The 23951-nt window shown below is 36.2% G+C and overlaps 1 protein-coding gene across 1 annotated transcript in view; it reads left to right on the forward strand.

Moving 5' to 3' along the window:
- The first annotated feature begins 528 nt into the window (after window positions 1–528).
- The window catches only part of LOC121322088 (ELAV-like protein 2), a 78953-nt gene continuing 55530 nt past the window's right edge, over window positions 529–23951 (forward strand). Inside the window, exon 1 of the mRNA XM_041261604.1 lies at window positions 529–723. The gene's annotated coding sequence lies outside the window, so the exon portion shown is untranslated. The remainder of the gene's footprint in view (window positions 724–23951) is intronic.

Raw genomic sequence — 23951 nt, forward strand, 5'->3', positions numbered from 1 at the left:
ACTTGAGAAGCTTTGTTTGACAGTTCAGCCTATTTAGATATGATTCTCGAGATCTATGTGATTGACAAAACAACCAAACCAATCGCACTTCAGGGCTGTTGGTGAAGACGAATCCAAAAGTCACCATATAACCAACCGAAGGAGTCCTTCATATAAACATGCTAGATCGATCGGTCCCTAGGCGTATACTTCCGCGTGCATGCGTGCTCTCAGAATTTGTAATAAGACTGAAAGGATGCTGCACCGTTAGTGCGGAGAGGTATAGCTCTGCTGTGATACGGCTCTATAAATTTACCGGCAGGACTACCTTCCATTTAAAGACAACCTCCTCCTTACTTCAGATCTCACTTAGCGATGTCGACTGTTTGTGTTGTGAACCTGTAGAGAGAGAGAGAGAGAGAGAGAGAGAGAGAGAGAGGCAGAGGCAGAGGCAGAAGCCGACTTTTTTTACCTTCTTTGATTCTTCTTTTGTTTCTTCAGTTGTTACCTTTCCTTTTATTTTAGTATTGTCATTAAGACACAGTAGTGTTTTATTTTTATTGAGCTTTTTTTTCATATACTTTAATTTTTTTTTTGTTTTGTTTGCGACAATAATATCAAGTTTACGGAGTCGATCTTGCAAAGGCTTGGTGCAAATAGTATTTTTCAGTTGTGTATGAGATTCAGTGGCATTTGTGACTTTAGCTCTCCTAGTAAGGACGTCTTTCACTTTCTATAGAAACGGTAAGGACATCTCCTTAATGGTTTATTTCTTGTTATTGCTAGTTAGACATCTACTTTGTAATACGTTGACACTGACTTAAATCTGTAACCCACGTGTATTATATTTTTGGCATGTTTAAATTTTTGTAAATTACGCAATAATAAATATATATATATATATATATATATATATATATATATATATATATATATATATATATATATATATATATATATATATATATATATATGCATGCATTAACACTGCATATAGCAATAGAAAAGCGTTAAGGATGCTATAGGTAGTTTTTAGTGATGTTGCATGGGCTGGAAATTGAACCAGTAAGATCAACGGATGACTTTATTTGAAGCTTTGCGTTCATACACTCTATGGGTTTAAAGCGATAGCTTCAAAAAGATAGCAGAATTTTACAGGGTTAGGTTAATATAAGCCTACACATAGACTGCAGTAATTGTATTATCTGGGTAATATTCTTAGTGACAGACAACTTTTTCAGCTGTTTCATAGCAGTAGCTATTGTATGAATGGAATAGACATTGCAATGGGTCCGTGTGTGTGATACCTTGCAGAAAACAATACGTACGCGCCTTCCTAAATGGAAGCACAATGGGAAGGATACCTTATCAACATATTAACACTGTATTAAACGACATTTTCTAGTTTACTATAGGAATTAAGTTTGAATTCTAGTCAAACAAAAATCTGAGATAAAATAATCTGCAGTCTGTAGTTGTGTTGGATATTAAAAGTGCTGCTTGGTGGGGTTATACTCTGTAATATAACATTGTGTGAATCAGGCAATGGTGGGATTCTTAAAGTATTTGCCATGGTTTGTCTTTCTGTTAACCACAGTTTTAAATAAATAAATACATAAATAAATAAATAAATAAATTGTACTATTGAGAAAATGACTAATCGGCCTGGTGCATGGGTATTTTTGTTAGTTACTTCAGTGACACCTCAGTTTTGTGAAGGGTGCAGCACTACTTATATAGAGCTACTCTACCCACCTACCGCAGGACAATAGGTCAGAGTTGCGGTAGTTGCTCATTGCAAGGAATGTTACACGTTTGTCTATACATTATATGCCCATTTACTGTAAAATAAATAAATAAATACAAATACCCATGTTAATCTATGTATGGAGGTTGTACCTTTGTAATGACAAGTGGCAAGTAGTGTGTGTGCATGCGGTGAGCAGGGACTGGGTAATGTATTTGTAAACCACCATCAACAATATAAGGTCCGGATAGACTTTATAAGGGTTTTTTTTTTTTTTTCTGTAGGTGTATATAAGACGTTTTGTGACGTTTTATCATATTGCAATTTGCAACTTTTTAAACTCCAGAAAACAATTAGAACACCATTTATTATTTTTAGCGCCTCTAAATTGTCTAGCAATGTATTTTTTTTTTTTTTTTAATTATTTTTTATAGCCAGATTCAGCAACCCATTCACCTCAAAATGTTTGGTTCCAGATCAATTTCTTTTAAAGCTTGAAGATGTTTGGGAATGTAGAAAAAGCGTAACTATTGTGAGACAGTATTACTACGATAAATTTGTGTAACTTCAAACGACATAAGAAAGGCATATATCTTTTCAAACCAATGTTTGAATAATTTATTTACCGCCCAGTGTGCGTGAGTGTGAGTGCGTGTGCGTGTGCGTGTTTTTTAAACGCCAACACCTGCATATTGTTAAGTTCGATTGTTATGACGATTGGTGTATTAGAAATAGCACATTTCCATTTGGAATGTTGTCGTTTGTAGCATGATTGGCTGGGTAGAATGTCAATTAATACAGCTAGTTTCCCGCCAATGGGTCCCCCAGTTCAGTGCAGACGATTTTGGTTTCGCGCAAGACTTGGAAGAGGAACAGGGCTGGGTTAGAAGTGGTTTTAATAAACTACAGTAACAAAACGACACTACTACAAATCTGCATTTATCAATTAAGGTATGCAACATTGTCATTTTTAATAATACACGACGTGTATATAACACGTCAGACGCACCTGGGTTATTCTTGGCGGTTGCGTAGTATTATAATTTAAAATCTTTTTTTAAGTTGTTAAACTTAAAGTTAAAGCGTGTCTACATGTGCGTTTACTTGCGATGTAATAATGTTTTCCTGGAAACGCAATTTGTTAGTGTACACGGTGTATGGGGTTAAATTAAACCAGGAGACATTTAGTTGAGTCAGGTTTGGGAAGGACGGGCCTGTAAATACAGACAAGTCTTTACTTTGGAAGGCATATTAGAAGAGTATTAAGTCCCCTGTTTTAAAAACCAATACAAGCTTACGATAGTTTAATAATACAGTGCTTTCGGGGTTTGAAATCCCCCGCTTGTTTCAACCGACTACATTTACTCGAGAACACGTCTGAAGTGGAGGATATGTATTTAGAGAATGTGTGTGTGTGTGTATATATATATATATATATATATATGTGTGTGTGTTTTGCTCAAAGCCAATAGCCCAGCGTTTCGGTGTGATTAACAAACGACAGAGGGGAAATATTTTAAAACCACCATTGGAGGTATTTCTTGGCATTTGAAGCAATGGTAACCACACTAAGTTCTTTAAATTTAAGTGTATGTAATATCTCTATCTCGCATTTCGACGACTTGCAATTGAGAAGAACAAATTTATGGCGCACACAAGTGTATTCAATATGCTTTATTGGATTAAAAAAAAAATCTACCGCTTTCGGCATCACAGTGCCTTCATCAGGATAACGTGTCAACTTTTCACAGGAATTGTATAATTGACAATTAACAAGTAGAACAATTTAACCATAATAACCTGACGTACTTGCTGCACGTGAAAAGTTACACATTGAACCATATGTAAATGATTATCAATCATCTATTATCCAACACAATTTCATAATTTACACATGATACAAATCAGTTATATACACACCCATTCATAAAGTGCATCAACTATAAGGAATTACGATAGGACTATAGTCTAGTTCGTCATTTAAACCAAAGGGATGCAAAGTATTTAATGTATAAATCCAAAAAGACTCGTTTCAACAGTACATGCGAATGATAATCGTTTAGGACAATTAACTTTCTATAACAATAAGTTTTAGCGTAGATGACCCGTGACCAGCTTGTATATAATGTCTTGCCATAGCATACTCCAGATTTCCAGTACGTATTATCGCTGTTGCATGTTCTTTAATTCTGTTTTAATGTTCTCCTTGTCCTCCCCGTATAAGGTTTTCCACAGGGACAAACCAATTTATGTATACAACAAACGTTGTACTACAATTAACTGATTGCGTTATTTGATGCCCTTTTCCGCTGCGAGGATGACATAACGAATCAGAATTTGCAGTATTGCTGCACATAGCGGACCGTTGCCACATTTTATACCTTTAGGCTGACTGCCCAATCATGTCTTGCGGCATTATTTTTAAATCGCTATGAACCAAATCTCTCTCTTCGGGCCTGTCTAAACACTTTTTGGAGTTATCGCCACACATTTTTAAAGTGTGATCAGTTTGTAATATATTCCAATGTCTAAGAATGACTCATCACATCTTGAGTTTGTGTTAAAATCAGTCATAAAAATTGGTGTCAAAGTGTTTAACATTTAAGTCAGAATTAATTCCTGCCTTGGTTTAATAGCTGCACGATTAATTGATTTGTATTTGCAATATCATAACCACGTTATAAGCAGCTTGCATTACAAAATCCTTGTCTACATCTCAATTTCACAAACTGGCTATATGGAATACTATTAATCAAATGTCTAGGGTGGAAACTTGAAGCTCTCAACAGTATTCCTGTCAGTATCTCTTCTATAAATCGATGTGTAATAAAATTAAAAAAATATATATTTGTAAACATCCAAATCCAAAAGTTTCATTAAAATCCAAGTAAACTTCAAACTTGCATCTGGCTATTCATGTAAGTATGGAATTCATGATGCTCAGGCTCTGTCACATCCCATATCATTATTATATCATCGATATCATTATACATAAATCGTTTCCATACAGAAATATCGTTAAAGGGATTCCTACTGATGTCATAAATTGATTTTTTCCCATTTACCAACAACGATTGATGAAATATGGAGCAAATTGGGACCCCATAGCTGTTCTCTTTACTTGTTGATAAAGTTGATTTTCAAAAGCAAAACATTGTTTTAAAATAAATTTAGCCAAATCAAATAAAAAATGAGGAGGGGGAGGGGGGAGAGAAGCATCCGATCTTCAAGAATGAATGGCTTGGCTTGTAAACCTCATTCATGGGGAATGTTCGTATATAAACTTTCTATATCAAAACTCGCTAGCAAACGATTTGATTTTACTTTCAGTTTAGTGAGACAATTTGACAGCCCTCAAATCCTTCAAATGGTGGTAGCTGTTCAACTTTTTTCTCAAGTATAGCTCAAATAATTTGGACAAATGTTCAGTTATCAAACTACAACCAGAAACAATGGGCCTACCTGGGGGATTCTGCATATTAAGTATTTTAGGCAACATATAAAATTCTGGTTTAATGGGAAATGATTGACAAATTTAAGTTATTGCTTTATCCAATTATTTTCACATGCCAATTAAGATTACCTCAGTACATTCCTTACTTTTGGTAGTTGCATCACAAGTCAATGGTTTATAATATTCTAGGTTAGACAATTGTCTTAATGCCTCTATCCTATAATTGTCCAGATCTTGGACTACTATGGAACCCCCTTATCCGCTGGTTTTGCAATCACATCATTAAGCTCTGAAAGTTGTCTAAGAGCATACATTTCTTGTGAACTAAATTATTTAACATCATTTTTTTCACAAGCTTATCAATATCCCTCCACTAATTTAGAATATAAGATTAGCATTAGGCAAAAAGAGAACGATGTCTACGTCCAGAAGGTTCTTTTGTAATTTGTTTCATTCTCCAGTTGTATGCGAAACATTCAATCCATTCCCAGTAGGGTCAAATATATTCTTCGGGTAATTTTCTCGCAAATCTAAGTCAGATTTAGTTGTTACTGCATTAAGCCCCTAATATGTATCTATATATCTCTCAGGGGTGTCGGACATACAGAGCCGGATCCGGCCCGTGGAATGTCATTTTTTTTTTCCTCCCGCTAGAATACGTGTGTGTATATTAGTTTAAAAAATACAATTACCTTTTTAGTCATTAGCCTTCACAATTAGTCTAGTGTTTGTTTTGTTCAAAGTTCTTTCCAGTCTTTAGTCTGAAAGTAAAGCTTCATTATTTAATGTTTTCTTTGTGAATGGTGACCTTGCTCGTTTAGCACGTGTAAGTAGGTGATCTGATATTGTGATTAATACTAGGTGTGCTACAGGGGTGCACATACCTGTTCTATAATGTAACTTTAACGTTACGTTTTTGAAGTCTCTAAATATTAAACTGAAAACTAATTCAGAGGTACCGATAGTAGCCAGCAGTGTTTTAATAAACAAGTAATCGGTAAGTGTGTGGTTACATTCTTATTCCCCCTCCTAAACGAGTCACATGACTATCGATTCGCTGAACACAGAAAACTAATTTGTGCGGTTATTGGTATGTAATCGTAATGATAGTTTTATTGCTTTTGTTATGTCATCTCTGGATGATTTGGATTACATCTGCGTGTGATTTTAAATACATAACCTCAGTTTACTTATACTAAGTTATTTATAGTGGAAAAACCCAAACCTAGTCTGACTAAATTAACATTTTGTCTCATACAAGCACAGCAATAGCGCTGGTTGTTTTGACTGTTTTTTTTGGAGAGGGGTGGTTTGCGATGATGGGGGACCATCAAACTGCTACAGCGAATCAGTGATTTTTCTCTTTGGCTTCCCTTTCTCAACAGGCTGCTCGTTGAGACTTAATTGCCAGGTTGCAGTTAAGTAAATATGTGTTCATTGTCAAATATAATTGTGTTTTAAAACGAAATAAGATCCCTCAATCACGTTTTTCGTTGTAATGAAGTTGTATGAGCAATGTATTAAACTTACTTTCTATTTTCCATAGCATTGTGACTGGCAATTTGTAAAACATTAACACAATACCACGTTGAAAACAGAAGTAGTGGTAGACGTCTGCTTCTGCTGTGAAATCCATTTAACAGAATAGGTAAGGTAACCAAATAACCTGGCTTTTTTAGGGCAACATGTGCGCTATAAATCTTTGTGATAACTTGTAAAGTAAGTAATTGGCAAAGCTTTTTAAGGTAAAAGATCTCAATACAAAACAAATGTATTTATATTCATGCAGCTAATATTAAAGTAAAAAACATCTTAATGCTTTAACCATGGTTGCATTGTACAGTATACTGTGTAGGTTTCTGGTGTATTATGTTTAGACCTACATTTATTACAAAAGCAGCTAGTAAAAATTGGCAATTGCTGCAGATTGCAGATATCAAAATGCTCCTTCCTAGGTGGCCTCCTAGAACGGGTGCTCAAATCGGTGTTTGAGTTGTAATGGGGAAATTTGCTTTTTTCCCCCCTTATTTACTATTTGTGAAAACATTGTTTCCTGTTTTGATCCATGCGGGCCACCTACTTTATCAATTAAGTGTTAAATGTGCATGTGTTTTAATAATGGACATATCTATTTTAGGATTAGGTTATATTTAAACCAGTCTGTTGGAAGCTATAAGTTCTGCTGTTTTAATGTCACCCTACACTTTCAGTCCTGACCTTTTGTGTATAGGGAAGCGACTGTCATTTCCTACTTTTAAATGTGCATCTGAAAAGCTTAGACAAATGTGGCAACACTTTGTAGTGTGTACCACTAATTGGAGATATAAGGAAACCTGTGTCTGTACTTAAGTTTTGTCATTGAGTGGACATTCATCGGATGAGAGGTCATGCTGTTTTCATGATAGACTGATGGCAATAACTACATGTAAGAATAGACATACCAAGAGTATGAAAAATGTTTATCATGCCCTGTTAAGTTGTGAAGTAACAATTGCTTGCAAATAGTGTCACTGTTTTTAGGAACTTAGAATTTAAATATTTAATAGCCTTTCACCAGTAAATATGTAATGCTTAACTGCTTGTGCAGTGAAGATCAGTTATGTATTGTACAGCAAAATGTAATTAGCATGGATAAGTGTTTGTTGCTTTATTTAGCTGTACTGTACTATGACCTTGTTTGTCCTTTTCTACAGATTAATAGTATTTGCAATAGTGTATCCCACAAATTCAATGTCCTTTATTTATTTGGACACTAGGAAACTTTTTGTGTTGAGATGCAGACAATTGATGGACTCTTAACCAGTATGAATCTGATAAATCTGCTGATAACTTCTTTTAGCCAGACGATGCAGTGTTCTCCACCGGTCTTTTCAGCTGGACTGTGCCTGGCAGAGTGGCTGGTGCCACCTGGCTGAAAAACCCGATCTGCTTGTCTTGCAGATGCTACTGTGCCTTTAACAATAAGGATTGATTTAGCTTCTAGCAGACTAGATCAGTTGCACGTTGCTGGGTTGGGTAGGGGGGGTGCAGAGGTACTGGATTATTACACTGTGGTGAAATATGATGGTGACCAAACGTGCAAGTGCTGTTTGTGCAAGATAAAAACAGACGTGCATTAACAAAATGCCCTGAAAACTTAAAGAAAACAATTAAGCTAAAAAGGAAGGGAAAACATTCTGTCCCTAGTCAAATCGTAGAGTGCCTAAATAAGTGCGGTAACTTACCACGATAAAAACAATAATGAAAAAATGTTAAAGCGCAAACAGATATGCGCAACAAAAGACAACACATTATTTAAATTCTTTGTCCCCTTACATATTTAAGGGAAGGCAAGTGTATTTTTCTGTTGAGTGCTCCCGGCTATGTTTTGCCGCCCTGCTGTTAAGAATTCCTGTTCTCTGGACTCAGGCGAGTGCTCTTCTGATTTTTATTATACAGTTAATTCAAAAGCTGGCTTTATTTAAGCAGATTATAATTAAGTTTTTTTTTAATAATGTGAAATGGGCATACAAAAAAGGTTTGAGTAACATTTCAAAAACTATGTTTAGGTTAATACAGCTGGTAAAATAACAAGGTGTAAGAAGTAATTTCTGAATTTAAGTTCAAATTTGCTTCTGAAAGTTGACCAAAATGGCTCGGAATGCACCTGACAGCATGAACAACCCCAGAGCTTTGGCCAAAATGTTGGTTTTGACCCAGGAGATTCAATGATCATTGGCCACTTTTGCCCATGTAAATATCGCCTTTATCTGATCATTTGCTGTGTGGTTTTTAAGGTTATTTGTCATGTGTTGTAGACATAATAAATCCATTGGATGGAGAATAGTCTTGCATTCACAGGATGCACAGAATAGGGAGGGGCCCAGACCAGTGTCTAAACACCTTGACACCTGTAGCGAATAGTTCACAATGTATGAACTGTTTCAATAAACTGTCAGTCACATACCTGAAACAGCAAGACAGCTGAGCTGCGATTCCGACATCAGTTTAATCTACCATTATAGCTATGTACTTGGCTTCCTTCCTTGCATCTAGCTGAACCTGAGGCACCGACTAGGTTAAGCTGTTCGGAATCTTGATACAGGTATCTGAGTATTGTGGCTATTGACAAATATTTGCTAAACGTGATGTCATAGTCAGAAATCAGTTGGCCAGGGTGTCCTTTGCTTGCCGCGTACCAGCGACCCCTGTAGACTGGCCTGGTGCCTGCAGGCTTACCTGTAATCTGCCCAGAGCTGTGTTGTCCTCTGATACTGTAGCTCTAAGGTGGCTGCATGGTGGGCCTGCAGTGTGAAAAAGCGGTCGGCTAACTGCACACGCTTCAGAGGACACCACGTGTTCGTCTTCACAGCTTCCAAGTCGGTGCAGGGGTGGTAGCGGTTAGCTGAGCTTAAAAAAAAAAAAAAAAATAGCGTTTCCGAATTGGGAGAAAATGATAAACAATTGGTGACCTAAACTAGTGTGCCAGAGATGCAGAGATTGGTGAGAAGGATGGGGTGATTGACTGTCAAAGGCAGAGGAAAGATCAAGAGAATGAGAATTGAGGAGAGGCCATCATGGGGTGAGTTGGCCAGACGATTCTGGACAGTGAGAAGGGCGGTCTCAGTGGAATGGAAGGGACGGAAACCAGATTGAAATTTGGGGTAAAGTGGATATTTGGTGTGATAGGCATGTGGACTACATGCTCAAGGAACTTGGAGAAATATGGGAGGAGAGATGGGTGGTAATTAGCAGGGCAGGTAGGGTTGAGATGGGTTTTTTTTTTTTTTTTTTTTTTTTTTTGAGGGATGATGGTAAAAGAATGCAAGTAATCCTATGTACAGTACTCGAAGTTAAGTGTAGCATTTTACTGGCATTAAAATAACCAGGATAAAATGTGAAACACTGGTAAAGGTGTACTGTTGCTCTACCCTGGTTCAGTGCTATTGCCTGTAAATGGTGCCCCTTATAATGTAAATGCATGTCTGCAGACAGAATGTCTTTGTGAAAGTGTGCAGTGGAGTGACTACATCCCTTGCACAGTAAAGTGATCAATTCTTTAAGGAATGTATAGCTAAAAACATCACTTTGAGCTAATTTTTTGTCCAGAAAATTATCAATTTAAACAACCATGGTTCAGCTTTTTATAGCTTTATTAAAGGCAGGTAGTGTGGAAAGAAATACTAAACCATGAAATAGCTAATTAATTTAGCTTGCTTCTGGAAAGCACCGCCTTGAGCGCAGTACCGTAGGTCTAAGTTCTTCAGCACAGTGTAATAGTGCTTTGCCATTGTTGCTCTTACTGATTTCTTAGTATCTGTGTTTACGACTGGCATTGTGATTTTTAATGGTATTGACTCGGAAAAGTGAATTGCAACAAAACTAAGAATACTGTCCCACCATCGTCGTACAGATAATCCGTTTTTATTTTAGCTGTGTAACATACATTGCATTCTTTTTCTTTGGTGCAGCCGTCATGTTGAGTTTCAGACTTGTGAGAAGTGACATGATGAATAAACTCATCTTGCAAAAAAAAAACAAATGCAGTAATGCACCGTGTATTTACAGAGGGAAATCGGAGAATTGGTTGCAAGACGCACATGAATATGCTTGTTAATGCTTTGCATGAATGATATCAAACTGATGGGTTTACCTTGATGTGGAGGCTCGATTTTTTTTTTTTTTTTTTTTTTTTTTTTTTTTTTTAAGGTTAATATTTGATTAGTAAACTGAGTGAAGGCTGTTTCAGAACTTCTGTTAAGAATTCTAGCTGACTTAGCCATATGGTTTGGGTTGTCATGTTGGACGAATTTGTTCTGTGGTGGTAATTTATTGTTGCTCAGATTTGTGTAGATTTTGGTATTCCATGTTCTTCTGATACTGTTCTGTAGCCATGTTATTTGTTGTAGTTTGCTAAGTGCTTTTTCTCAGAGGTGCTTTTCTTATCTGCTTTGTTGCCAAAATTGTTTTTCAACAGCTGTAGAAATAATTACCTGTTCTGGCAGTTGACTTTTTTTAATGAAGATTAGTTACTGTTATGCTTTTCAATCAATGAATATGTTTTGTAAATGACATTAAATGTAGGCTAAACAGACTTAATGTACTTTTGTCATGAACAAATATTTGAAATTGCCCAAGTTTTTTTTTTATACCAGAAATTCTATTTTGCTCAGTCATTAGTTGCTAATGTTCACTAAATGCTTGTATTTAACATGGTTTGTTAAACTCTTATATTGAGGCTGTGTTCACATTTCTTATGAACTTGTGTTTAACCTGTCAAGTTTCTTCTTGCCCCATGATGCTTTAGTGACTAGCAGTGTCATCTTTGGGAATTCAAAATAAACAAAGCCCTGTGTGGGCATATTGCAATTTCCAAAAAAAAAAAAAAAAAAAAAAAAGTGAAATAAAATGTAGAGCGGTGCTCTGCAGAGTTCAGCTACAGCGGCAGTATGGGAACAGTGGTAAAGCACATGACAATAGTCTCCTGTACATATGTCTGCTTCTGCTTGCTGGTGCTGGATCTAGGGCGGAGGAGGTGGGGCCTAGACAAACAACAATGCAAGTGTATGCTGGTAGTGCTAGGAAATGATAAAAACAAGCTGGGTTGAAAACAAGTTGACTGAGATGATCACAACTGACATGCACCCAATTTCAATTGTGGAGGATACCAGATTCAACAAGTTAATGTCTGAGCCAGATTACAGAATGCCATGTTGAGGGCGAGGTTTGCACCCTGTACCAAGGGAGATGCTGGTTTAGTTTGCAGCTGCTATTCTGGACTGCGACTCGAGCGATGCATACATGGTCCTTTCACCACAGAGATAGCACTGACATAAACTAAAAAGATAACTGCTTCTACATCCAGCGCTTAAAGAATATCAGATGTTTGCCAAGTGTTTTGATGTTCTAGTAATAACATGACTTGGATTGCATCATTGGAGTTTGATAAAATTAGTGATCAGGAGATGATTTATCAGTATGCACGACTATGAAGAGGTATGTGATAAATACAGTGAACAAGGGGCGGGGCTGGAAATGCAGTACTTGGTGTTCTGTTGATATGCAGTGCCTTTTAAACTGCGCCGTGAAAATAAATTGGACCTGATGCGCCTGACAGGTGCTGAATAAATGGACAGCAAAGAGTTAACACATCAGTTTCATAAACTGGGCATTTGTCTGAGTCTGCAGCTTTGGCTTAAGCTTGAACCAAAGCCTCTGGCGTGCACGTAATGTCCAACATAACAACTTTTCTCTCCAGTATGATTGAAATGTTCAGTGGATTGAAGTGCATTGTATGTGCAATCTCATTTTCATTTAAGTGTTAAAAGGTCCACAGGTATGTCATTGATTTGCTGGTCTCCTGAATCTGTTTTCTGAAAAACAAGGTTCTGCCAGGGTGTCCTCTTTTCACCAGCGCCCGCTGTAGACTGGCTGGGCACCTGTGGGCCTGTCTGTAAGTTGCCCAGAGCATTGTAGTTCCGAGGTGGCTGCATGGCGGCCCTGCAGAGTGAAAAGAAGCTGTTCCTTTTTTCTCAAGTGTATGCAGGTGTGGTGTGTGGCAATCCAGTGCTGAGTAGAAACTGTTCCAGGTTGATATTTGCAATTCTATGGAATTCGGCACAAAAGGTAAAACAAAACAAACAACCTTGCCCTGATTTTTGTAAGTTAACATTTTTAAAGAAACTTGACAGCCTGTGCTTTTGGACTTTGCTATAAAATTAGTAATGTTAAATCTGTTAACGTTGGTTAAAATGGTATACAAATAATGGCTATATATAGTGTTACAAAATGTCCTACTGTCATTATTTAAACTTTGGTCTTCCAAGTATGTTCTGCATTGTCATGTGGGTTCACCATGAAATACAGAGAAATCAGGTAGTGGTACCAATCGTTTGAAGGTAGTGGTTAAGCAGATGTCCCTTTTGCACTGATGTTTTTCAATGGGGCTTAGTCATCTGTCTGTAAAAACACTGGGAGAAAAAAAAAATTGCGGTTTACCAGACTACATTTGCGGGGGGGGAGTTTAATATACTTCAAGAATTTGATTACTTAATTGCTAAATAAGTTGTTCAAAAAGCTCCATCACACATACAGGCTATATTTGCATCGTGAGCCATTCTTAAAAAAAAAAAAAAAAAAAAAAAAAAAAAAGCCACAGTGATAATTCCTCCACAGTAAAATGTATTTTGACCCATTCGACTCCTCGAGACTGTCACTTTAATTAAAATACAATGTCTCGTTTTCAATCACGCGACAGCAGTACATAAATGTTCATTCGTGATCAACAAAAGAATACGTTAAGTAAAGCTGGTACATTAATTTCTTGGAGAAATGGATAGTCAGAACGTCTGTACTGCTGAACCTCTTAATATTAGCATCACAGGGGTATCCATGTATTAAAAAAAATAGATGGACCTCTTCAGTTACTGGAAAGCAATTCCATTGTGTTTCTGTGACCGTTAAATTACTCTGCCTTCAGTTTTGTCCTTTTTTGATGTCACAAACCCTAGATGAAATCATTTTCCTGTAACTTGCTGAAGTGTGTGTGGTTAACTGAAAATATGATTTGAGACTTGCAGTCTAACTTAGTTGTGTTCCATTTGTTAATTGTATTGCTAGTTATATTCCACGATGAGTTACTTGTTTTCTAGCAAACTGAATACTGTACACACAGATTTAACCGTAGCACCAAACCAGTGTTCCAGTGTGTGTGCAAATTGGCAACTGGTCAAGCTGCTTAGACCAGTTAGGTACTTTTTTGCAGTAAAAGTTCAACTTGCTTAAAATGCATTAATTCTAATGTTAGTAGAAGTAAGTTAACTTAATTGATTGAGAAAGGCTGTTTACAGTGTAGATTGGCGATTTTTGGATTTTACAATTACATTTTTGAATAATCGGACGGAATAAAATTTCTGTAATACAATTGTTCGCCCTCTTATATAAAAAAAATCATACCCATGATGCTATTTTTCATATTGCTTCACTGCGTACATTTATTTTTATAAATAAGGCTTAATTTAGTAATTGTTTTTCTGTCAAATAACTTAATGGGTTTTTAAATAGGCCAAGCCTTAATTTTTCATTTACAAGCAGAACATACAAACAAGATTGCAACATGTTAAGCGATTTATCATTATTGAAGCTATAATGAAAGTGTTTTGCTGGACAGTGACAATTGTTATGAGTAACTATTTACATTAATAAAAGTGAAGTCGCGTCTGCATTTAAATGAAAGGTATGTTTTTAAAAGCCTGTTTCACAAATGCAAAGTTTCTCAGTTGTGATTTGATGGCTTAATGGGGATCAATTGCATTTAAGCAGAGTTGGAAAGCACAGGTAAAATGCAATCAGAAGACCTATTTCTAGACATGCAGTAATTTACAGTAAGTTATTTAAATAGCACACAATGTTTTTATTAACGATTAAACTATTTAATTTTCAAATGTTTATTAAATTAAACAATAGTACCTGTAAGACATTGCCATGAGATTTAGTTATGTCATACAAGTAGGCTTTCTATTTATTGCAAAAGATGATTTAAGAAGTTTTTGTGTAAAGTGTAAGAACTACACAAACCTTGGATTTCTAAATGTATTTGATAAGAGAATAGTGGTTTTACCGATGTTTATCCTATGTAAATGTATTTGTCCAACTCATTTTTGGGGAATTCGATGCCAAGAGCTTTACTGATTATTTAAAATCAAAATATCAAGCCTAGTTTCATAAATCAGTGGATTGTGCATGTCCAATAAATAACAAATATCGCTTCTGTTCAAATTCAGAACATTAAGTTTAAAAAACCTAATCCACTGAACTACTAAAACGCTAAATAGCAAACTAGGTTAGCAACACTAAAATTATTAGACTATTTTCTAATCCTCTAATACCTTGGCAACCTTTTTTTTTTTTTCTTTTTTGTAACTTTACTAGATTGCTGTGTTTTGATGTCAGGTTCATGTATTAAGAGTAAGCAGTATCACTTAATTGCCAATTTACAAAAAAAAACAAAAACAAATACCGTAATACCTTAAATTTAAGATTAGTCTGTTGCCAGAAGCGCTCTGTTTTTGTAACAAATAGAAGATTAACAACATCCGCAGCTAAACACTTTCTCAATTCTTTGAGAAACTTGCATGGCTCTCTATAAATACACCTGGAGTGTCTTTCCAGCAACAGAATGAAAATTAGGAATTAACTACATAAAAACTTTGTATAGCGGCAAAACTTGTTCTGTCACCATCGATCTTATCTCTGGCAATACGAATTGCACACCCATTATGGATTCATATTATATTTTTAAAATTTGTTTTTGTACATTATGTTTTGACTAGATCACAATATAAGATGTATGATCTGCAATAAATTCACCCAGTTTAGTTTTACAACTATTGTGTAATTTGTATACCATTATCATAATGGCTTCAGAGTTGCTATGGCATTGATGAATGGGGGGGGGGGCTGTCCCAATTTAACACTAGAAATCTGGTAATTCTAAACTACTTGACAGTATGACAAATGGCAAAGTCCAATCTGAGCTGGACAAAACTGACAAAAGTAAAATTACTTTGTTTAATGCCGACAGTAGGAGAACCGTGCAGAATTGCGTAAACTGTATTCTCCTACTTGTAGGCATTCAAGAAATGTGTTCATTAAATTAGCGAAGTGCTCCCCAATGCTTTCTTCCACAGCAATATGTAAGAATCTAAAACATGCTCTATTAAAAAACAGCACTACATCAGTAGCTGCCATCTTTCAATATGCCTTGCAGTATATTGGAAACATCTGGTTCACGACCATATAAACAGTGCACATGCAAACTGCATTCTTAACACACAGACGTTCCTTTTTTTTTTTTAATTGGAAAAGGACAAATGTGCTTTAACTTGCATCCAAATGAACTTGGTCCCTTTGCTCGCAGTTAAGTGTTAACACTGAGAAAATTGATACGTTGTTTCAATGACCCAGTGTGAACGCACCCTTGTGTAGGGTGCCAATACTCTTACCTGTGACTGTCTGCAGATGCCATTTATTGAGATGGTGGTGTATTAAATATGTCTGAGGGCTGTAGTAGAAAATGACTGACCCAAGGAAAGACTATTGTTACGTACAGGGGACTAGAACGCCTATGCCTGAAGCTGCAGGCAGTTACCACCAGAGACCCCAAGTCTTCCGGAGGGGCATTTAATTTAATTTATTAAGTACAAAATGTAACCATTACATAATGGATATTTAACTTGGACCCTGAATAAGATCTATCCAAGCAGCACAATTCCTGTGTTGTAGCCTGCTTTCCATCTGCTCAGATGCCAGTGGCTCTTCCTTTCTCAATTATTTTGTTTTTATATTTGTAATTTAGAGATTTGTAGATTTTACACTTTGACATTCTGGACTTTGTGTTGATCAGTGGCAAAAACGCCTAATTAAAACCACATTTTGGAATCGAAACTGAACAGTCCAGGGAGGGGGTGAATACTTTTCAGAGCCTCTGTGTGTATATGTATGTATTTTCTAAAATGTATTTTATCCCACAATCAGTAAATATCGATATTAGTGCTCACCCTTAAGTGATTTTGTGATGGTGGTCCACTATGAAAGGCATGTATGTGTATTTATACTGGAGGTCGGCATGGGTAGAAAATCCAGAACCGGGTACCCGCCATGAAAGACCCAGGACTAGGAGCTTTTTCGGGTAATAAAAAAAAAAAAAACTTTCCATTTCACTTTTCCTAAAAATGGCCATATCACTAGTTACACTATCTCTCTGCATGGACCTTTTATGCCAGCTCCTTTTTCAGTTGCTGTACATGGTGCCGCCTCTCTGTGTGTGTAATTATATATAATTACACATATATGTGTGTGTGTGTGTGTGTGTGTATATATATATATATATATATATATATACACACACACGCACACAGTGCCTTGCAAAAGTATTCAGACCCCTGACCAATTCTCTCATATTACTGAATTACAAATGGTACATTGAAATTTCATTCTGTTTTTTTTTTTTTTAAACAAACTCAGAATCAATTATTGTAAGGTGTCATTGGTTTTATGTTTGAAATATTTAAGAAAAATAAAAAACTGAAATATCTTGCTTGCATAAGTATTCAACCCCTGTGCTGTGGAAGCTCCCACTTTGCACCGATGAAAGAAATTGCCCTAACAAGGACACAATTACCTTAACATTGGCCTCCACCTGTGAACCATTAAAGTTGCTGTTACATTTTCTGGATGAAAACCCCACTGTCGAAGGATGATTTGGTAAGGCTGTGAATCTGAAGGAAAATGAAGACCAAAGAGCATTCTGCAGAAGTTAGAGATAAAGTAATACAAATGCATAGATTAGGGAAAGGGTACAAAATAATATCCAAGTGTTTGGATATCCCAATGAGCACAGTTGGATCAATAATCAGGAAGTGGAAGCTGCATCACACCACCCAGGCACTGCCAAGAAAAGGCTGTCCCTCAAAACTCAGTGCTCAAACAAGGAGACTTGAGAGAAGCCACAGAGAGGCCAACAATCACTTTGAAGGAGCTACAGAGTTCAGTGGCTGGGAGTGGAGTAATGGTGCACCAGTCAACCATATCAAGAGCTCTGCATAACACTGGCCTGTATGGGAGGGTGGCAAGAAAGAAGCAGTTACTCAAAAAGTACCATCTGAAAGCACGTCTGGAGTTTGCCAGAAAGCATGAGAGTGACCCAGCTGTGATGTGGGAAAAGGTTTTGTGGTCAGATGAGACCAAGATAGAGCTTTTTGGCCAAAACTCAAAGAGCTATGTGTGTCGCAAACCTAACACTGCCATGCCTCAAGACACACTATCCCTACAGTGAAGTATGTTGGTGGCAGCATCATGCTGTGGGGATGCTTCTCATCAGCAGGGACTGGGCATCTTGTTACAATTTGAAGGAAGAATAGATGGAGGAAAATACTGCAAGAGAATCTGCTTCAGTCTGCTAAACTGAAGCTTGGGGGGAAATTCACCTTTCAGCAGGACAATGATCCCAAGCACAAGGCCAAAGCAACACTGGAGTGGCTCAAGAACAAAAAGGTGAATGTCCTACAGTGGCCCAGTCAAAGTCCTGATCTCAATCCCATCGAGAATCTGTGGCACTATTTGAAAATTGCGGTCCACAAGCGTCGTCCAACCAACCTGAACAACCTGGAGCAAATCTGCCAAGAAGAATGGGCCAAAATCACTCCGACACTGTGCAAAGCTGGTACATACTTACCCCAAAAGACTTAAAGCTGTTATTGCAGCGAAAGGTGGCTCTACCAAATATTAATGTGTGGGGGTTGAATACTTATGCAAGCAAGATATTTCAGTTTTTTATTTTTCTTAAATATTTCCCAACATAAAACCAATGTCACTTTGCAATAATTGATTTAGAGTTTCAGTGTTTTAAAATAAAATATCAAACGGAATGACATTTCAATGTACCATTTGTAATTCAGTAATATGAAAATTGTTCAGGGGTCCGAATACTTCTGCAAGGCACTGTGTGTGTGTGTGTGTGTGTGTATATATATATATATATATATATATATATATATATATATATATATATATATATATATATATATATATATATATATATATATATATATATATATATATATATATATATATATATATATATATAAATAATAATGAAAGAATCGGGCAAAGAAATACTACACATTATTTAAGCACTATTTAATTGGCATTTGGGTACCAAATGCTATTTGCATTGTGCTTTAAGTTTTGGCACTATTGACTCTAGGGTGTTACTTCATGGATGTTATGATGCAAAGGATCACAGTTAAGTTACTGCTTTTCAAATGTAAATATCAGAACATATGTTAATGTTATATAGATGTTAAATTTTCATGTTGTTTACTGCCACTACTTTTACAGTGACCACCATAGTCGTGTAATTTTACAAATGTATAATAGTTGAATAGTTCTAATTTTAGATAAATTAGTAACAAGATAGTAAACGATCCTGTGTCCACATTTATTTGGAGAACAGCTCCTTAAAGGTATTCTGCTACAGTATGCCCTTGGGTTCTAAACTGAATATTGCATTTTATGTTGACATTGCTTGCTGATGAGTTAGTTGTGGGATTTCACAGCAACAGTGATTTAAAAGCTGGAAAGCTGATGCACTTTTAATGCGTTTAAGGGAATCTGTGAAATTAGGTAACACTGTAGGTAGATTTGGTTTAGCAGCTGCGAAGCTGAAGTTAACCAGTATAGCGCTTTGAAATAGCTACACAAGTGCTCCAGGAAAAGGTAAGTGCCAGTAATAGGAGGAGGAGGAGGCTGCTGGCTGTAGATATCAAGATTGTTTTGGAGGCAAGAGATTTAGTGAAGCTTGCCAAGTCTCTTTCTTTCTCAGTATCTGCGCTAATAAAATGACAAGCAGATGCCTTGAAGCACTGTTGGAGGCACACACTACATTTTATTTTGTAGTTGCCAGCGGTGTAGGAAAGGGTTTGGTTTTTCAGCTTTTACGTTATGAATTCCTGACAATTTTACCCCATTTTAGTTTGTTTTCTTGCAGGACATGCCAGAGTCTTCAGATATGTAGAGGATTGTTTAGTTTTTAATTGCAGTTGTCACAAAGCTGAAAATACTGTATTTAAGAATTCACATCCACCCCAGCCAACATTCTTAAAGTGAACAGTTAAGGAAGCTTGGTGGCCCAGTGGTTGAAGAAAGGCTGTTGGCCTAAGCAAGTCACTTGCTTCATTCCTTCAGATGAGGTGTAAAACCTAGGTACAATTGTAAGTGACTCTGCAGCAGCAGTTACTGGTATATAGTTCACCCCTTAGTGTCTTGGATAAAATTATCTGCTAAATGGTCATTTTAAATAATTGCTACATTAGTCTCGTGCAGCTTTGAAAAGAAACTCATGTTATAACTAGCATTTCCCTTTTAAACTGCCTTCGGCCTAATTTCAGTACTGGTGTCACGGGAAGTAAGTTAGCTGTGAAATTAGTGGTTGTCTTTTTGAGCCTCTAAGTATACACGAATTTTAAGTTTTTAATTTCAGGATGTCTTATTGAATCCCCTTTCAAAATCCAAAATTACATTCACCCAGTCTTTTTTTTTTTTTTTGGCTATGCCTTTTCTTTCCAAAAACGTTGCTGGGTGCACAAGAATTAGTTTTCTATTTGGAAATGGTTTGTGCAAAATTTATTAAATGAATGAATTAATTCCACACTTCAGTTTACCTAAATCATTGCCTCCATCATGAATCACCGGGATATCAGGTTTGTAAGAAGGGGGGAGTTTAAAAAAAAAAAAAAAAAAAAAAAAAAAAAAAAAGCAAGCCACATAAGCCCACTCTGTCCGAACCAGCGGAGAGAGGATTTTGGCAGGTCCACCCTGTGGAGGTTTTTTTTTTTTTTTTTTTTTTAATCCCCCCCCCACCCCCACCACATTTGGTAACTTCCATGAAGTTCCTGTGTGTATTCTCTCCTCTCTGTCTCTCACACGTATTTGGTCAAACACCTTTTAATACTAAGCAGCCAAAATATCTGTTCTCAATAATTTAAACATGGAATTGTCTTGACTGTTACAGTAAGCCGTTGGTCAGATTTTTCATACTTAAATATTGCATTTCATTCTTTTTGAAAATGTATTTTCTTTTGCTCGTTTTATTCTAGTGCCATTCTAAATCTGAGTGAAGAATTTCGCTGCTTGAAACAAGGAAATTGTCTATACAAATTAAGCGTTTGATTGCGAGAAGTGTCTGATAGCTTGACCGGCATTTTAAAATGGGCTGATGGCTTCCAACAGTTTTATGACCACAATATATAATTAAACATCCAAATTGCAGGGCAAATGTATAATGGTTTCTGATACACTGTCAACACATGTATTTATTTCTTTTGCTGTATTTGTATGAAGAAACGCTAATATAAATATCTGTGGCGATTACAAATTTAAAATAACGTCTGTTTGCCACGTCTTTTGTAAACTGGGAGTTAAGTTTAACACCTATTAAATAGATGTCGTATTAGAAACTTGTTACATTTTAAACAATTGCACAAATCTCATGACAAATTATAAATTTGTCATAACCATATAGAAAATAATGCATCTGTATATTTTTCACTAATATTGCAAGAACATGTATGAAGAAAACCTATAATAAAGTAGCCTGCGACTTAAATGTAAACTACGTACTCTAAAGTTAACCTATTAAATATGAAAACATGTAAATATTACGACGTGCTTGTAATATAGATCCTGACAACATTAAGAGTAAAACAATTTACTGGACACAGTAAAACATTGCAATAAGTCTGTTCTGAATAAAAGTACACAGTTGATGGCTTAACCTTGCCTTTTAAGCTCTAAGATTCATGCATGTGTAGAAAGGCTCAAAGGTAAACACTAACTTATTTCCTGTGACAACTGCAGGTGGTTAAGCAGCAATCTACTTTGCCAGATGTGCCGCCTAAAAGTTTAAAAAAATTAGTGCTTGTATGTTCCAGTGAATAGTATTAAAGCTGCTATTTTACTGGAAGAAAATTAACAATTTCCACAATTCATTACTTATGGAAGTAGAGTAGAACATTCCTTCCGAGGGCATTTTCTTTCTGGGCTTTATTTCCATGGATGCTGTGAATCGCAATGGACCAAGTTTCAGTCTTAGAAGTGATGAAGGCCAAACAGTACTATTGTACCAGAGTCATAGCAGTTATGAAATTGTAACTTTAAAAAAATAACCTGTTTTCTATGTAAGATCGTCTTTTGTACAAGTGTACAAAAGTGAGTTATAGCATTGTAAAATGCTTTCTGCGTTGACTTGGAGGATCAACCTGAAACCTAGCATGCACAATTTATTTAGGAAACAATATTTGCTTTGCACAGTTAATGAATGACTTCTGTGCTTTTTTTGCTGGTTCAGTTACTGAGCTACAAGATGTGCGAGGTCTTTTGCTGCATAATCAGTTGCTGTAAAACTGTGGTCAAGTAATACACTAAGTTTACAAACAAAATGCAGATAAACCTATATACACACATACAAATACACATTGTGTGATCTGTGTAAATAGGCACAGTACTTGATGACTAAAGACTGGTTTGTTATTTTTTAGGAGTATCAATTCCTGTTCAAGTCAAAATAAAATGTGTGTTTAAACTTGTGTACATTACAGGTCTTCCTCCTCTTCTGTTGTCACTTTCCACGTCTTCCCAACACAGCCCTATTTTCTTTGTATATTAGGCAAGAGCAACAGTCTGGGGAGGGAGGGTATTTTTATGCCAAGTGTAAGGCCAAAGTGTTTTTTTTTTTTTTTTTTTTTTTTTTTTTTTTAACCCTGGGGGTGGATGGAGCAATGCGCTGGTGTCCAGGCCTTTATGGTGCTAAAAAGCATGGTGCAAACAGATGCAGCATAAAAATGTAGGCATTAATGAATGAGTTTTGTTTTCACTTTGAAACTTTTACTCTCTCTCCTACGCACACCAGGTGTGTGGTTGGCTCATCGATCTGAGTGGCAACACATTCTGGCAAAATTGAGCTACAGCAGTATTACGTTAGTCTTGAATAGTGTATACAATCTACATTAACTTTTACCCTTGTCCAGGGTACTACATAAACATTAATGTGATTTCTTGTAAGCAGCGTATTGTAGTGTTTTGTGGCAGACTGCAAGCACCAACCAAAAAAGGCTGCTCCAGATTTCCTATAGTAGCTTGTGCTAATCTCCTAAATGAAGTGGTATGTCAGTTTGTGCTAATCCTGTCTTAATAAAATGATTAAGAAATACCCAAAACCATTTGTGCATGTCATTTGTACACCAAAGTGTTTTTCCATTTCAACATTACTACTTTTCCCATTTAAAGTAGTTTCCATGTTTTTCCATTTCATATACCGGTAACTTGATATTTATGTACTGGACTTTCAAGCTACGTGCAAGTAAATGCAAAAACATTGTATTTTAATCAAGCAACAGTTAAGACTTAATATTAACAATAAATAAAAATACAACTTAATGTAGAAATGAGTGTTTTACAGAAAATGCAACAAACACACTTTTGAACTGTAGAATCAGCAGTGTTTGAAATTGCAGTTCTTGCAGTGCATTTAAGTGTATATTGCATTTGCGTATTCTCGGATTCTATAGTTTAATGAGAAACAGCGACATGGGAAGGTATGTATACTCGGAATCGTGGAAGACAAAAATAAATAAGGACTGGTTGGTTCCATATTTTTAGAAACTTAGTGTGTTGTATAAAATGCAAAAGAAAGTTGAATTTGAGAAATAGAAAACAAAGTACAGCTTATGGCTTACCTTTTCTGCATTCAAATTTATTGCCAATTAATACTGCTTATCTTATGTCTAATTTAGAAGTTGCTTCATTTCTCTTGTCACTTGGTATTATCTATATAATGTGACTGGTTTTTGTGCCTCAAATATAATTGTCATTGGTGTCTGGTTCTTTTTTCTGTTTGGTTTTGCAATAATGTATTACAAACAGTTCTCTTACTTTGAGATGCGCTGTGGGCCAAGACAAGTTTGTGGTTTTAAAATTCTAATATACCTATTTTGTAGTTACTTTTCATACACCTGTTGCCGCCTGCATCAGTGCTGGGGAAGGACCCCCTTACCCCTCTTGCCTTCTACTTGGGATTTCTAGCTTCCTACTTTTTTTTAATGAAAATAGACTGGATATGTAATAGTGTTATTCTACAAGCCTCGTTCGACTCCGTGTAGCAATGATTTAATTTTTTTTTTTTGGGGGGGGGGGGTGTAAAACTTTTGCCCATAGCTGTACTGGTAATTCACGCTT

Source organism: Polyodon spathula, chromosome 1 (assembly GCF_017654505.1).
Source record: "Polyodon spathula isolate WHYD16114869_AA chromosome 1, ASM1765450v1, whole genome shotgun sequence".
Lineage (NCBI taxonomy): Eukaryota > Metazoa > Chordata > Actinopteri > Acipenseriformes > Polyodontidae > Polyodon > Polyodon spathula.